At 42.2% G+C, this 13,575-nt stretch overlaps 1 protein-coding gene and 1 long non-coding RNA gene across 8 annotated transcripts in view; one reads left to right on the forward strand and one right to left on the reverse strand.

Annotated features, from left to right (window-relative positions):
- The window catches only part of LOC112543827 (uncharacterized), a 153,045-nt gene that overhangs the window by 122,717 nt on the left and 16,753 nt on the right, over positions 1–13,575 (forward strand). The gene's annotated exons all lie outside the window — the stretch shown is intronic.
- TRPM3 (transient receptor potential cation channel subfamily M member 3) overlaps positions 1–13,575 on the reverse strand; it is a 599,368-nt gene that overhangs the window by 59,307 nt on the left and 526,486 nt on the right. The window lies entirely within an intron of this gene.

A 13,575-nucleotide genomic window follows, 5' to 3' on the forward strand; every position in this document is an offset into this window, starting at 1 on the left:
ATGTCAGAAAACAGTACTCAATTTCTTCTGTTGAGGGAAGGAACAAGAAATACCACTGCAGAACAAAAAGCACAAGGACCAAGCATTTTCTTAAAGGTGACGCACGCTTGCTGAATTCTAGTCCCTCTGGGATGAATGTTTTCTCACAATATGGGCGTAGCAGCTCTTGTTTGCACTGGTACATATTTGGGCTGCCTTCTCCATCAGTCCACTGGGAAGGCAACTCGTCTGCATACAGATGCTTTTGCAGCTCCTAAATTGTGATTTCTGTTTTCTAAAAGCACGTTTCTACACCAAATTTTTTAATAGTTATCATTCATCAAACCAAAGGAAGGGGAGGAAGAGGTTTCATTAGCAAGGAATCCACTGTCGTGAACTTAAATCTCTTTTGCTTGAAATGAATATTTCAAAAAACTTGTTAGATGTGTCATCAATCTGCTTTGTAGAAAACATTGAGCTGGCTCAAAGTGCCTGCTTTCTTTATTTTACATGCATATGCCAAGAATGAGGTGAGCATCAAGTAATTCTGAATCTTATCCAGTCCTGTTCTTTTTAGGAGCAAATATCACACTGCCCTCTTGTGGATTCAATGCTTTTTATTTTAAGATCCTTTTAATGGTAAGTTTTCTGCACAGGGTTATATATATATATATATATATATATATATATATATATACACACACACACACACACAAACTTCCAGTAAATTCCAGTGGGGGATACTGAACTCATTTGACATATACTGCTTTGAAAAAAAAAAAAACCTTGATATCCTGGGTCACCCCTGGAATTTTGGGTGCTTTTGTGTTGACCCTCACTCCTGAGTTCTCAGTCATTGTTCCACTGCTTCTTACTCTTCTTGATACTGGAATAAATTCATATTAATTTCCCAGGCCATTATCAAGCACCTTTAATTTAAAATGGAAAAGGCCAACAGTAAATAAATATACAGAATATTTATGGCTCCAACTTTGTGCACTCCCTAGCCCATTCCCTTCTACTCTCGGTTATCAATGCTGCTAATAATGACCCAAAGGTCACGAGTTCCATGCAGCTTACTACATGTGAAGCTGTGAAATCAGACCTTAAAACAGCTCTCTCTGTCCTGCATAAAAAGTGAGTTCTGCTCAGACACTGCCGTGATGAGAGTGGTATAAGAGCATACATAGAACAGAATGGAATGGTTTGGAGAATGACAGGTCCTCTCTTCTAGTCCTTTGTATACAAGAGCTGATCATCAAAATCCTATAGAGCAGTGCCCCCACAGGTCTCCCATGACAGAGATACAAGGATGGAAGGATAATCCTACAAAGATGGCGTTTGGCTTCCTTCTCATTTCAATGGGGAATTCTGCAAGAGAAAGCTCTGGTCCACTCACAGAGCAGAGGGCTAATCAGGGACTAAGTTGGGGATAGGTCTTTTCAAAAACATTTTTTTAATACAAATTTGTGCTTGGGAACAATTTGCAAACTGAAAAGAGGCATAATTAATAAAAATCAGTAGTTTTGAATAATTTGCCGAACTCTGATAATAATATTAGTAAAACTCCAGATAAACTAGTTATTATAGAAAACTTTACAATTTTGGGCTAATTAGACATGGAATTCATCCTAAGAGACCAGTGAGTTCATCCGTAAAAACAGAACTGTATCCCAGGGGAAAATGGTAGCTTTTATAGTAAAACCAGAGTAAGGCAGCACAATTTCAATTTTTATCTTAAAACTATATTTAATGTCCTCTAGTTAAACCATCATGTTTACAGTCCATGCTGCATATTATTACAGCAGTCAATCTGTAGTGTTCTTAATATCCTTACACTGAGGCTATTAATTTAAAATAATTTATTTTATGAATATTCTTTTTTCTCATTGGGATTATTTTGCAGACAGAGGTCAGTAGAGATTCTCTGTGTTTATTGATTGGGAGTATCGTAAGTCATAAATTATAAAACTCTGTGAGGAACAAACTGTGATTATTTTAGGAATGTTTGAGAACAATTTATGATTTCTGTGAGAGATCCTAAAGTGTCTGTATCTGGCCAGCTATATGCTTGCCTTCTCCATGGTCTTTCTACCTCCGTGTTGGATTGGAATTCCAAGGGGTAGTGATATAGGGCTAATAATAAAAGGGTCATTAATTTGGGATGAGCCTCTATTCAAATAAAAACATCCAAGACATCAGATGGGTTCCCACACAGAAGAACTAGTTAGTTGGGAGAAAGGCTGCTGGTAACAAGGTCTCCTAGTATGAGTCTGGGTCACCTAAGGAGGCTGATCCAGGAATCAACTGACAGAAGGACTGGAAGGCAGTAAAAGGGTTCACAAGGGGGAACCCTCAGAGAGAGACTCACCGGGAATTTGGGCAGGAGAGGAGAAGCAGATGGACTATCCAAGGTCTGAGAACCCAAGGTTGGGAGAGAAGGCTCCATGTTTGAAAATCCAAGCCATGCACAATGAACAGAAAGATCCTGGATGGTCCAGATAGTCCTGACATATCAAGCCAAAGAATGCTCTGAGGTGATGAGGAAACTGAGGTAGGAAAAGGCACGCGTGGTTTATTATTTTTATATAGATGCAGGTATTTCTCAGGATATTAAAGAACGATCATGAACGTGTTAGAATTTGGGGCAATGTCTGTCTGTGCTCTGTGCTACACACACCATGTGCTCTGAAAAAGTTACACTGCAGCCAGAATGCCAAGCAAGGCTGGAGGTCTGGGAAAGGATGTGATCAAACTATGGCGGGGAGGGAGGGGGGGACTCTGAAGGGGTTTGCACTCATTAGAGAGCAGTGCTGCGGGGGGGGGGGGGGAGGGGGGGGCAGTCCAGTCCAGTATGGCATACTGAAAAAACTCCTTGCTGGCCATCCCCAACCCCTATACTGGCTAACACATCTTGGTGCACAGGTCTGGGGCTTGAGAGGGTGGGGCTGGCAGCACAATGGCAGCTGGAGGAACTGCCGTCCTTCTGTTCTTTCCCCGTGGCCCTGCCCAACAGGGAAAGGAGCAGACTTGCCAGCCCCACCACCCCAGCTTTGTACGTAGACACATAGCAGCTCTGTGGAGGGGCAGGGCTGGGAGTTCTGCTCCTTTTCCTGCAGGGATGGACAGCAAGGAAAAGAGCAGTACACTGGTAGCTCCCAGATACCATACTGCTCCCAGCCCTGCCCCCAGACTCTCTGTGGAGCTCCAGCTCTGTGTATAGGGCTGGGGAGATGGAGCTGGCAGTTCTGCTTCTTTCTCTGCTGCCCCTCCCAGCAGGGAAAGGAACAGAACTCCGAGGCACAACAACTCTATAGAGGGGCAAAGGGCTGGGAGTTCTGCTCCTTTCCCTACTGGGAGGGGCAGCGCTCTCTCCCCTCCCCCAGCCCTCTCTTCCCTCAGGTAATGTGGTGTGAATACGGGAAGGGAAGAATGTGGGGCCCTGGTCTAGAGGCGAGGTCGAGTCCCAGAGGGAGGCCATGTGTCCCCTTAGCTGGTGCGCCCTCCCCTGTCTGTACCAGTAAGAACTTTTGTTTCCTTGTACCACTGCTACAGGGACTAGGCAGTGGCTCTCCAGTGCTCCGTACAAAAGGCTGAACCTAGTAGGCATGATCTGTTCATGTGACCATTACATTTTTTTATGCTGTAATACCGATTAACTGGTAACATGTGGGTTCTGGGCAGTGTAATGAAAAGGGGCTACTCACCTTGTGCCTCTTCTTAGAGAGAGTTGTCCTTGCAGGTGCTCCACTTCAGGTGTCCCTGCACTTCTAGATGGAGACTTTTAGTAGCAGTGTCCTGATTGCCCATGCTTGTGGGACAGCCGTCTCAAACTACTCCACATAGCTATCTCAGGCATGCAGCCAACTATCATTCATTTCCTTCTCTCCCCAGGAAAATTGAGTGGAAGCTCCAAAGTAGAGGGGAAGAATGGGGGGTAGTGGATCACCTACAGGGACAACCTTCTCAAAGAACCTCTGTTACTGCACAAGTGGAGTAACCTTCCCCCCTCCTTCGAGAAATATCCCTGTGAGGGCTCCACTTTAGGAGATGCAGTGCCCCTCAGAAGGGAAGAGGGGCTTCGGAGTTGGGGCTTGTACAGTAGAGAGCACAGTTATTCCAAAATGAGCATCTGAAGCGGACTGCTGTTCCAGGGCGTAATATTTGGTGTAAATATGGGGAGATGCTCTGCTGGCTGCTTTACAGATATCAAATGAGGGATACATGTTTGAGAAAAGCTATGGATGTGGACATAAGATCTAGTGAAGTGTGTGCAAAGTCCAGAAGGAGCTTGCAAATTGTAATTTTGGTAGCATAGTTTGATACAATTATAGATCCATTTAGAAAGTTTCTGTCTAGAAGTGGTTTGGCCTCTTGATAGTTGTAGATATAAATAGCCTGGACAATTTTATGAATGTTCTTGTTTTTGCTTCATAGAACGTCAGTGCTCTGCCAACATCTGGTGGGTGAAGGGATGCCTCCTTTTTGTTGGCACGCGTCTTGGGGAAGAATACAAGTTACTAAATGGATTCATTAAGATGGAAGAAAGAGGCAACTTCTGGTATTACTTTGTCCTTGAGGAATGTGGTATAAGTCAGGCATGCCATTAGGGCACCCAATTTTCCCACTCCTCATGCTGATGTGATTGCTACTAAAAGGTGACCTCCATGGATAAGTGTAACAACAAACGGGTTACTAGCAGTTCAAAGTGTTTGCCCAGGAGGACACGGAGAACAAGATTGCAGTCCCACATAGGGTTGGGTCACTTATCCCACATTAAGGGTTCTCAATAACCCTGAGAAAGTGCTTAGTCAGTGAAGACAGTGAGTCCATCCACCTTGTCATAAAAAGCGGGGATGACTGATATGTGCACTCTGAATGAGCTAGCTGAGGTGCCAATTTTTTTGAGTGTCAAATGTAATCAACGTTAGTGAGTAACAGAACCGATCGAGGAATGATTTGCTTGTCTTTGCACCAAATGAATCTTTTCCACTTGTGTGCGTACATTTTTTGTGTGGAAAGATGTCAGCTTGGACCTCTGTGGAGCAGCAGCATGTTTTAAGTTCTGTCATCCCTGGGTTAGCTATGCCTTGAGAAGTGTTAGATTATTGAGCAATGGAGGTGTCCTGCATCCTGTGACAATAGGTGAGGCAGGAGGGGCAGGGTTCGTGATCTGACAGACATCTGGATTAAGTATGAGAACCAAGTGCATATGGGCCATGTTGGTATAAAATGATCCGGGATTTGTCTTGTCCAGTACGTGACTCAACAGAGAGATTGGGGGAAAGGCATTCAGGAGTGGGACCTCCCATTTGATGAGGAAGGCATCCCTGAGAGAGATGTGTACCAGTCTCACTCAGGAGCAGTTTTGTGTGCATTTGGCATTTTGAGTCTTGGCGAACAGATCTATTAAGAAGAATCCCCACTGTTGGAATATAGTTTGCGGAATATAGTTTGCAGAATTTGTGTGTCCAGTTTTCCCTTATGCATCCATGAAAAGAACCTGTTGAGGTCGTCTCTTGTGGCATTCTGGAACGCTGTGATGTCTATGTTGTTTGAAATGCACCATTGCCAGAGATGGACTGCTTCTGTACATAGCTGGTAAAATGGAGCCCCTCCTTGGTGATTTATATAAAACAGTCAGCAGGTTGTTTGTGCGAATCTCAACAGTTTTGTTGCAGATCAGGGCAAAAACGGTTAACAGGTATTTCAAACTGTTTGGAGCACCAGTATATTATGTGGAGATTTGATTCCAGCAGGAACCATCTGTCCTGGATGGTGTTGTCAACCAACTGTGCCTCCCATCCTACTAGAGAGTCAGTCATAGCGATAGTGATTGATGAGGTTTCCCTTTTGGAGAAGAACGCCCGAGCAGATTTTTGTGTTGTCCACCATGTGAAGGGTTCTGTCAGTCTGCTGGGCATTATGAGCTGCCTGTTGATTGAGCGTCTGTGAGGAATGTATACAGTGCATAGCCAAGGTTGCAGACACTGCATATGCAGCCTGGCATGTTTCATGATAATTGTGGTAGCTGACTCGTGTTCTGGAATTTGTAGGTATTTTCTGTCAGACATTTGTGGACAGTGTTTTACTGTTGTGATTAGGCCAATTATGGCAAGAAACTGTTATTGGGATAGATGGGCTGATGCCATGATGAGCCAAGGTGTGCACCCATGAAGTCCAGTGGTTGAGCTGAGATCAGGGTAGATTTCTGTAGGTTGATTTGTAACCTTAAGTTTGTAAATGGGGTTAAGATGGTGTGAACTGCCTTGTCATATGTCAGTGCTTTTATCAGACAGTTGTCTAAATAGGGGAATATGGTCACATTCCACTTGTGAAGATATGCTGTTGCCTTGGCTAATACTTTGGAAAAACCCCATGGAGCCATAGAAAGGCCAAGGTAAGTACCTTGTATTGATAGCATGGGTTGCCAAGTGTGAATTGTGTGGTGGGAGGATATTGACATGAAAATAAGCATCCTGTAGGTTGAGGGTTTAGAGCCAATCTCTTTTTCTCCAATGCTGGAACTATATTTGCTAGGGTTGCCGTCTTGAAACACGGTGTTTCCATGAACTTGTTCAGTTTGCGTAGGTCCAGAACGGGCCTCGTGTTCTCTTTGGGCTGAGGAAGCAGTGCGAGTAGAATCCCTGACTCTGGCGCTGAACTAATTCCTCAGTACTTAACTTCAGGAGATGGTATGTTTCCTGCTGTAATGGGTACTTGTGAGAAGGTCGCTGAAGAGGGACAGGGAAGGGAGAGTGGGTAGGTATAATGACACTAACAAAAGCAGCACCCCAAACTGATGCCCCTTTAAGCCCAGGACTATAGGCACCTGTCACATTCTTGGTCCCTGCCTGGAGACAATCTAGTCTGTCACTCCCACTTGTAATAAATCTCCCCTGAAACTGGTTTCACACCCCAGGGAACAGCATAACAGCCTGCAAAGGGGAGGGAGAGTAGGAGGGAATCATTGCCAGTAGAACCTGCCCTCTTTTTAATTGCAGGGACAGACCAAGCTTCTTTACTGTCATGTGGGACTTGTCTTGGGTGTGTTAGAAGACATCCATGTTTTCCACAATTTTTGCCCCTCTAAAGGTAAGTCCTCCACCATTGCCTGGACACCTCTGAGGAAGCCAGAACAGTGGAGCCATGCAACCCTCTGGATGGCAATGTGGCAATGGAGTGAACCACAGTGTTAGCAGTGTCCACAGATGCCTGCAGGGTGGTTATGGGGATGAGGAAGCTTTCTGCTTTATCATCCTTATATTGTTCTTTTTTTAAATCACTGAGATGTGTTCAATAAAAGGTGACATCTGAGAACAAATGTTGTGTGTGTACGTGACAAGTTACACAGATTAGTTTGTTATGCGCAACTGGAGAGTTGCTGAGGAATAGGCGATCTTTCCTAAGAAGTTTAGACGTTTCCAATCTTTATCACAGGGAGTGATTTTGGTTTGATGTTACTCCTCTGATTAATTGCCTCTACCACCAACCAGTTTGCAGTATGGTGAGTAAACAAATTCAGCTCCTTTAGCTGGCACATAATCTTGTCAGAACACTTGCAAGAAGGTGGGACTGTGGCTAGTGTCTGCCCTACGGTTTTTGCTAGGTCCATAATGGCAGCATTAATGGGTAGTGCTATCTTTGCTGATGGAGAAACTTGCTATGTATTTGTCAGACTGTTGAGTCTATGGTAACTCAGACACTGGGATGTCTAAAAAAAAATCTGCTACTCTTTTAAACAAATGCTGAAAGGATTTAAAGTAATCTCCCAGTGGGGAGGTGGAGGCAGTCTTATTGTGTCACCCAGAGACAAATGAGTAGGTGGAGGGGGGTCACTTTCCAGCTTTTCTGCAAATTCATCAACTTTTTCCTCCAGCAATTCCCGGGAACCCAGAGCAGATGGTGGAAGTGATCACTGGGTCAAGGGTCTCAATGCCCAGGTGTCACAGTACACGCATAGAAGGAGGCACCCATTGTGGGGGTTGCTAACCCATGCCCTGTGGGTCCAGGTTTAGGAGAGGAGTGGTGAGATGTGCCCACTTTCATCTCCTCTCCTAATCTTCATCACTGTAGAAAGATGGGGCCAAGCTAGCAGGTATATTGATAAAGCTTGTTCCTGACTTGGCCGAGGTGCTATCACAGAATCATAGAGCTGGAAGAGACCTCAGGAGGTCATCAAGTTCAGCCCCCTGCCCAAGGCAGGACCAATCCCAACTAAATCAACCCAGCCAGCGCTTTGTCAAGACGAGATTATTGGAACCCAAGAGCAGAGTTCCTGGGGTGGAAGCATGAGGAAGTCTGCACGACTGACAAACTGCAGGGGCTCTGGGACACTTGGTGCTGACAGTACAGGCAACAAACTGCTGCTCTGTGGTTGAGTTTTTATTTCCTTGGTGCAGAGCTGTCAGGCTTAGGTGAGCGGCTACATCTGTGACAGTGAGGTCACACAGGGTCTTTTGCCCTTCAGGAAGTCTCAGTCTGCTTTTTGTGGCTTTGCTAGGAGCAGGGTCCTTAACTGCCATATTGGAGAAGGACCCTAGATCTGAGGCAGCTGCAGGTGAGGACTGGCGAGGTGGTGTCTTGGATGCAGGCCTGGAGAGATCTCTCCAGAAGTAAGAGAGTTGGAGGTCCCTAGCTTTTCTTGTCTGTACCGTGAGTGTCTGGCAGTGGGGATACCTGTGTGTAACATGTGTCTCCGCCAAGCAACGGACAGAGTGCAGGTCTGTTCCTGAGAGCTTGCATGTCAGACAGTGCTTGAAACATGGTGAACCAGGCATGTCCAAGAGGCTGAGCTGAATAAGAATGGGAATAGTCCTGGTCTAATGCTTCTTCAGGGACTGCCCACCTGAGGCAGAGGGAGAAAGGGAAGGTTTTTATTAAAGGAGAGAGGGGGGAGAGAAAAATGGAGATCAACAAGGAAGGAATTCAAACTGAGAAAAGGGCAGAGAGTACAGGAAATTGGAAGTAAATAAGGGCACTGCTGCTGTTCCAATTGAAACCAACAACTTTAGAGAAGGAACTACGTGACTGCTGGCTGCAAGTCTGGGGTAGCCAGTTGGAGCATGCATGGCCAACCAGGGCACTACTACCAAAATCCTCTGGCTAGACACGCAGGGTGCCAAAACACCTACAGTGGAGCAATCACAGGAACACTCCTCGAAGAATAAACATTTCTCATTAAAAAAGAAAAATTAAATCTATTGGCTTTTAAATATGATTCTCTCTAGAATGTTTGAGTCAATGTTAGTTTTACCTGAGGCTTTATAGCTTTATAAATGTTCTAAAGGGAAAGTTCAAAATCATGCACTGGCAGAAATGGGAACAACTGTTAGTGAATTTAATGAGAACTGCATCTCTTTACAAAACTTCCTGAGCAGTTTTGTACACCTCAGTAAATGAATGTCTGGAAGTGTAAACATATTAAGTGGTAAATAATGTTATCACAAAGCAATTAAAATACAATATATAATACCCTATAGCATAACTATATGTATGTTTGTCATATGCTATAGGATGTTCAATATATTGTACTTCTTTTAATACATATTATAAATATTAATATGTATATAATATTGAACTTGGTACTTTTAATATAATAGTTGAGATTTTCGAAATGGCCTAGGGAATTTAGAAATATCTCCCAATACATTTACCTGTACTTTAATGAAAGGTGTGCCTAATTCCCCTAAACAATTTCAGTCAATTTAGTATTAGTGGACACTGATGAAGAAACCTTTTAAAATAATCACAAAAACACATTCCATAATACATACACAGGGCTCAATCCTGCTAAGCATGATAACAATGTTATTTAGGCTGTCTCTAGACTGCGGTGTTCTTTCAGAAAAAGGTACAGAAATTGCAAACCACAATTTGTGTACCTTTTCCCGCTTCTTTTGTTGGTAGAGGCTTTTCTGACATTTGGCCCATCGACACGGTGCCAAATATCAGAAAACCCCCTTTTTTCGGCACATCCCTTCTTCCTCGTGATACCTTCCTCTGGTTTCCTGGAAAAACTCTGCAGTGTAGACATAGCTTTAGTGAAAAATCTCATTAAAATCAATGGGAAAGAAAAGCTGTCTATGTGCCAGACCGTTTACAGAAACAGGCTCACATAGCAATTATGTCCATTCTGTAGTAGACATGAAACTGTTCACTGTTTTTAACTCTAATGGGCAATGTTAGGTTCCATTATACTATTGTAAATACTCTAAGATGTATAGCTATTTCCACTGTTAACTATATTATAGTTAAGTCAGTGGTTGTGAATATTATAGAAAATAAACTGATTGATAGTATGGCTCAGTTCATACACCAAGTCTGGGTGTAACAGAAGCACAATGATGCAAGCATCCCACAACCCTGGCTCCTTAGTCAGCATGGACTCTACTTATACAACACAGGTATGAAATAGGATAGTTTGAACCAATGGTACTACAGTCTGCAATCTCTCAGAAAGTAGCCATATTAGTCTGTTTCAGTAAAAACAAGGAGTCTGACAGCACCTTAAAGACTAACACATTTATTAGAGGATAAGCTTTTGTGACATACAACTCATTTCTTCAGATGCTTGAAGAGAAAGAAAAGGAAGGGACACACAGATGGGAGTGTAATATTAAAGTTAATGAATCCACTCTGATTTTTTTCACTTTTCTTCTAATTAATCCACTATGATATAGTTAGCACTGATGTTACACTCCCATCTCTGTATCCCTTCAAACATTTGAAGAAGTGAGTTTTATCTCATGAAAGGTTATGCCCCCATCCATTTGTTGGTCTTTAAGGTGCCACTGGACTCCTTGTTGTTACAGTATGCATGCAATGACACTTAAGTAAGCTTTATGACTAACACACTATTTTTCCCTTTGTCAAATTCTAAACACCGGTGGCATTCCTTTTGCTTCTTAAGAACTGTTTTTATTTGGAACAAATACATGACCATTTCTGATTTTCTATACTAAGAGGTTAACAGTTTTTCAAAACTGACTAGTGATAAAATTGTTTCACAGTTACCTGCAGATACAGGAATAGAGAAACTGTTTCTAGAACTAAGAGCAGTGAAATTTGAATGTATATATAACTAACAAGAAGGACGAACACCTATTCATTAATAATAAACAAATGAAAAATACTGACCTGCTGATCTGCACGAATAGGCTCCAAAGGTAGGGCAGAATCTTATGTTTAAAAAGTGACCAGTAGAGGGCAATCTCTGCCCACAAAAATAATGACAAAACGCAGTCAACTCATTTTTTTCTGCTTTTTGAGTGTATCACCTGAAGAATAATGTGATGAAAGTAACCACTGTGTGACAGATTCTATCTGCCCTTATACAGGCCCCTTTGATATCAGTGAGGCTATATGTGTAAATAAGGCAAGCAGAATTAGCTTTACATTTTAGTGGCTCAAGTAAGGGGATCAAAAGTAGAATGGATTCAATTATCTATCAACCATAGTCATTAGAAAAGAGAGAGGAGTCACTTTGTTAATTGCTGCACTTCGAATTCAAATCCTGAGCGTAGCTGTAATTCTTTTAGCTCCCCTCTTCCCTGAGAGATACATTGTAAACAGTTACATTGAAGCAACAGTCTCCACAACAATATTTGGAAACTATCAGAAGAAGGTGAATCAGAATCCACAAAACAAATACAAGCTTCCATAAACAGGACTGTGGCAATGTACCTTCCCCATTACATAATACTTTGCTCTAACAGGATCCCCAATAGTACTATTAGAACTCCTGTAAAGCTTGGATCGCTCTCAAATGAAAGGAAAAATCTTAAGATATTCAAGGCATAATACAGAACACATTTTAATATATTATGACAAATTCAACATTATTTTCATGTTTGCTTTTCCAAGCAGATTTTTTTATTCTAAAATTTGCCAAGATACAGTGGGATATTTACTAAATAAATTTACAGTGGGATATCTACTAAATAAAGATACAGATTTTGCTTGTTCCAGATTGAGGTGACAGATTTTAAATCTCTCTGGTGTTTATAGTTTTAAAGACTGCCATTAAGATTGAAAGTTTAACTATCTGGCTTCAACATTTATCTAAACTAAAAAACTAGCTTCAACACACCAATCTGTTTCTGTCATGCCCAGCAAACTCTTGGCTGTCAAATAATGCTATGTTCTACTGAGAGGCTGTTCTCAAGAATGTGTTTACATTTAAATTCATGTCAAATGTCCTGACTCACTGATTGATTAGTAAGAGATTTGAATGCTCAGGTGCAGGACTGTGGCACACTGGGAGATAGTCAGCGTGGCAAAGGTATCTTTCATCAATAATAACATGGGAAGTATAGGCCATAATTGGGACTATTTCTGAAGAGCACTAGTGAACAGTTGCTCATAATCTGTTTGTATTTGAAGCCATTAACTGTATTCTAATCAGAGCACACCAGTTTGCTCCTCATGAAGGCAGGTGTTGAAGAAAGATTCTACATGAGGAAACAACAACAAAACAACAACAAAAACCTAAGAGGATAAGTTTTAGGGAAAATTCCAATATTCTGCATATTTTTTAATCACAGGGGATAGATGTTGTTAAAATATATTTAAAATATTTTAGTTTCTTGCCGCTTTATGAAAAAGCCTCCTGTTTATAAAGAGATTTGTAAATCACTTAATTTTTCACTATAATGCTCTTCTAAAAACATTTCTCAGATTAAAGGCCATGGAAAACCTTGGTAAACAATGTTCTAATTACTGTTATTATAACACTTTTTAAACTTGAAATGCTTTGCTTCTGAAGAAAGATGTTAGAGGATGCCGAGAAATTTGAAATGGAATCTATTTACTCTAAAAGACAGATGGATAATCATTCCAAGCACTTAAAGGCACAAAAATGACCACACATTTACTAGCAAAATGTACTACTAGCTAGCGCCTCACAGAGAAAGTACAGAAAGAAGCAGGCAGCCTAGATGCACTCAGGCTTAATCTGAGTACTGTGCTCCATCCAAGGGATTTATGCATGAGAATGATTCCAATTACATTGCAGACATTTCTTATTTTCTCATTGCCGCTTGTATAGTAGTGAATGCTGTCTAGTCTACAGATGATACTGTCGGCTCTTTCTTAATAAAACTAAAGAGACCCAAACTTCTTCAAATATTTCTAATAAATTTTCAAGTGTTTATTTTCTTTTGTTTCTGTGCTGGAAAGCCCAGCAATAGACTCTTGCCAAGTTACTATGTACTATCCATGTCTGCCCATTATTTCAACCTTGACTCTGCCTTCCCACTCAAGGACTGACACTGTCACACATGTATGAAGCAAAAGCGATGACCTGTGATTTTTTCCAAGCTCCTGCTATTGCTACACAGTTCCATGGGGCAACAAACAAGGTGTTCCCCCTTCAGTGTTCCCTCTAAGATTTTCCATCCATGAGCAGAGTAAGTCGTGTCTTGTGCACCAATTTTGAGGTCATGTGCGCATGTTCGGATGTGTGCCACTGTGGCATCCAAGTCATAAACCTCTCCCCTTTTCCCTCTGCTGCCATGTCTCCCATCCTCAGTCTGCTGCCCCCCACCCTTCACCCTCCTCAGTTGTTCTGGCTCCTGCCCTTCTCACTCCCCTCAG

The sequence above is a fragment of the Pelodiscus sinensis genome, chromosome 6 (genome assembly GCF_049634645.1).
Source record: "Pelodiscus sinensis isolate JC-2024 chromosome 6, ASM4963464v1, whole genome shotgun sequence".
Lineage (NCBI taxonomy): Eukaryota > Metazoa > Chordata > Testudines > Trionychidae > Pelodiscus > Pelodiscus sinensis.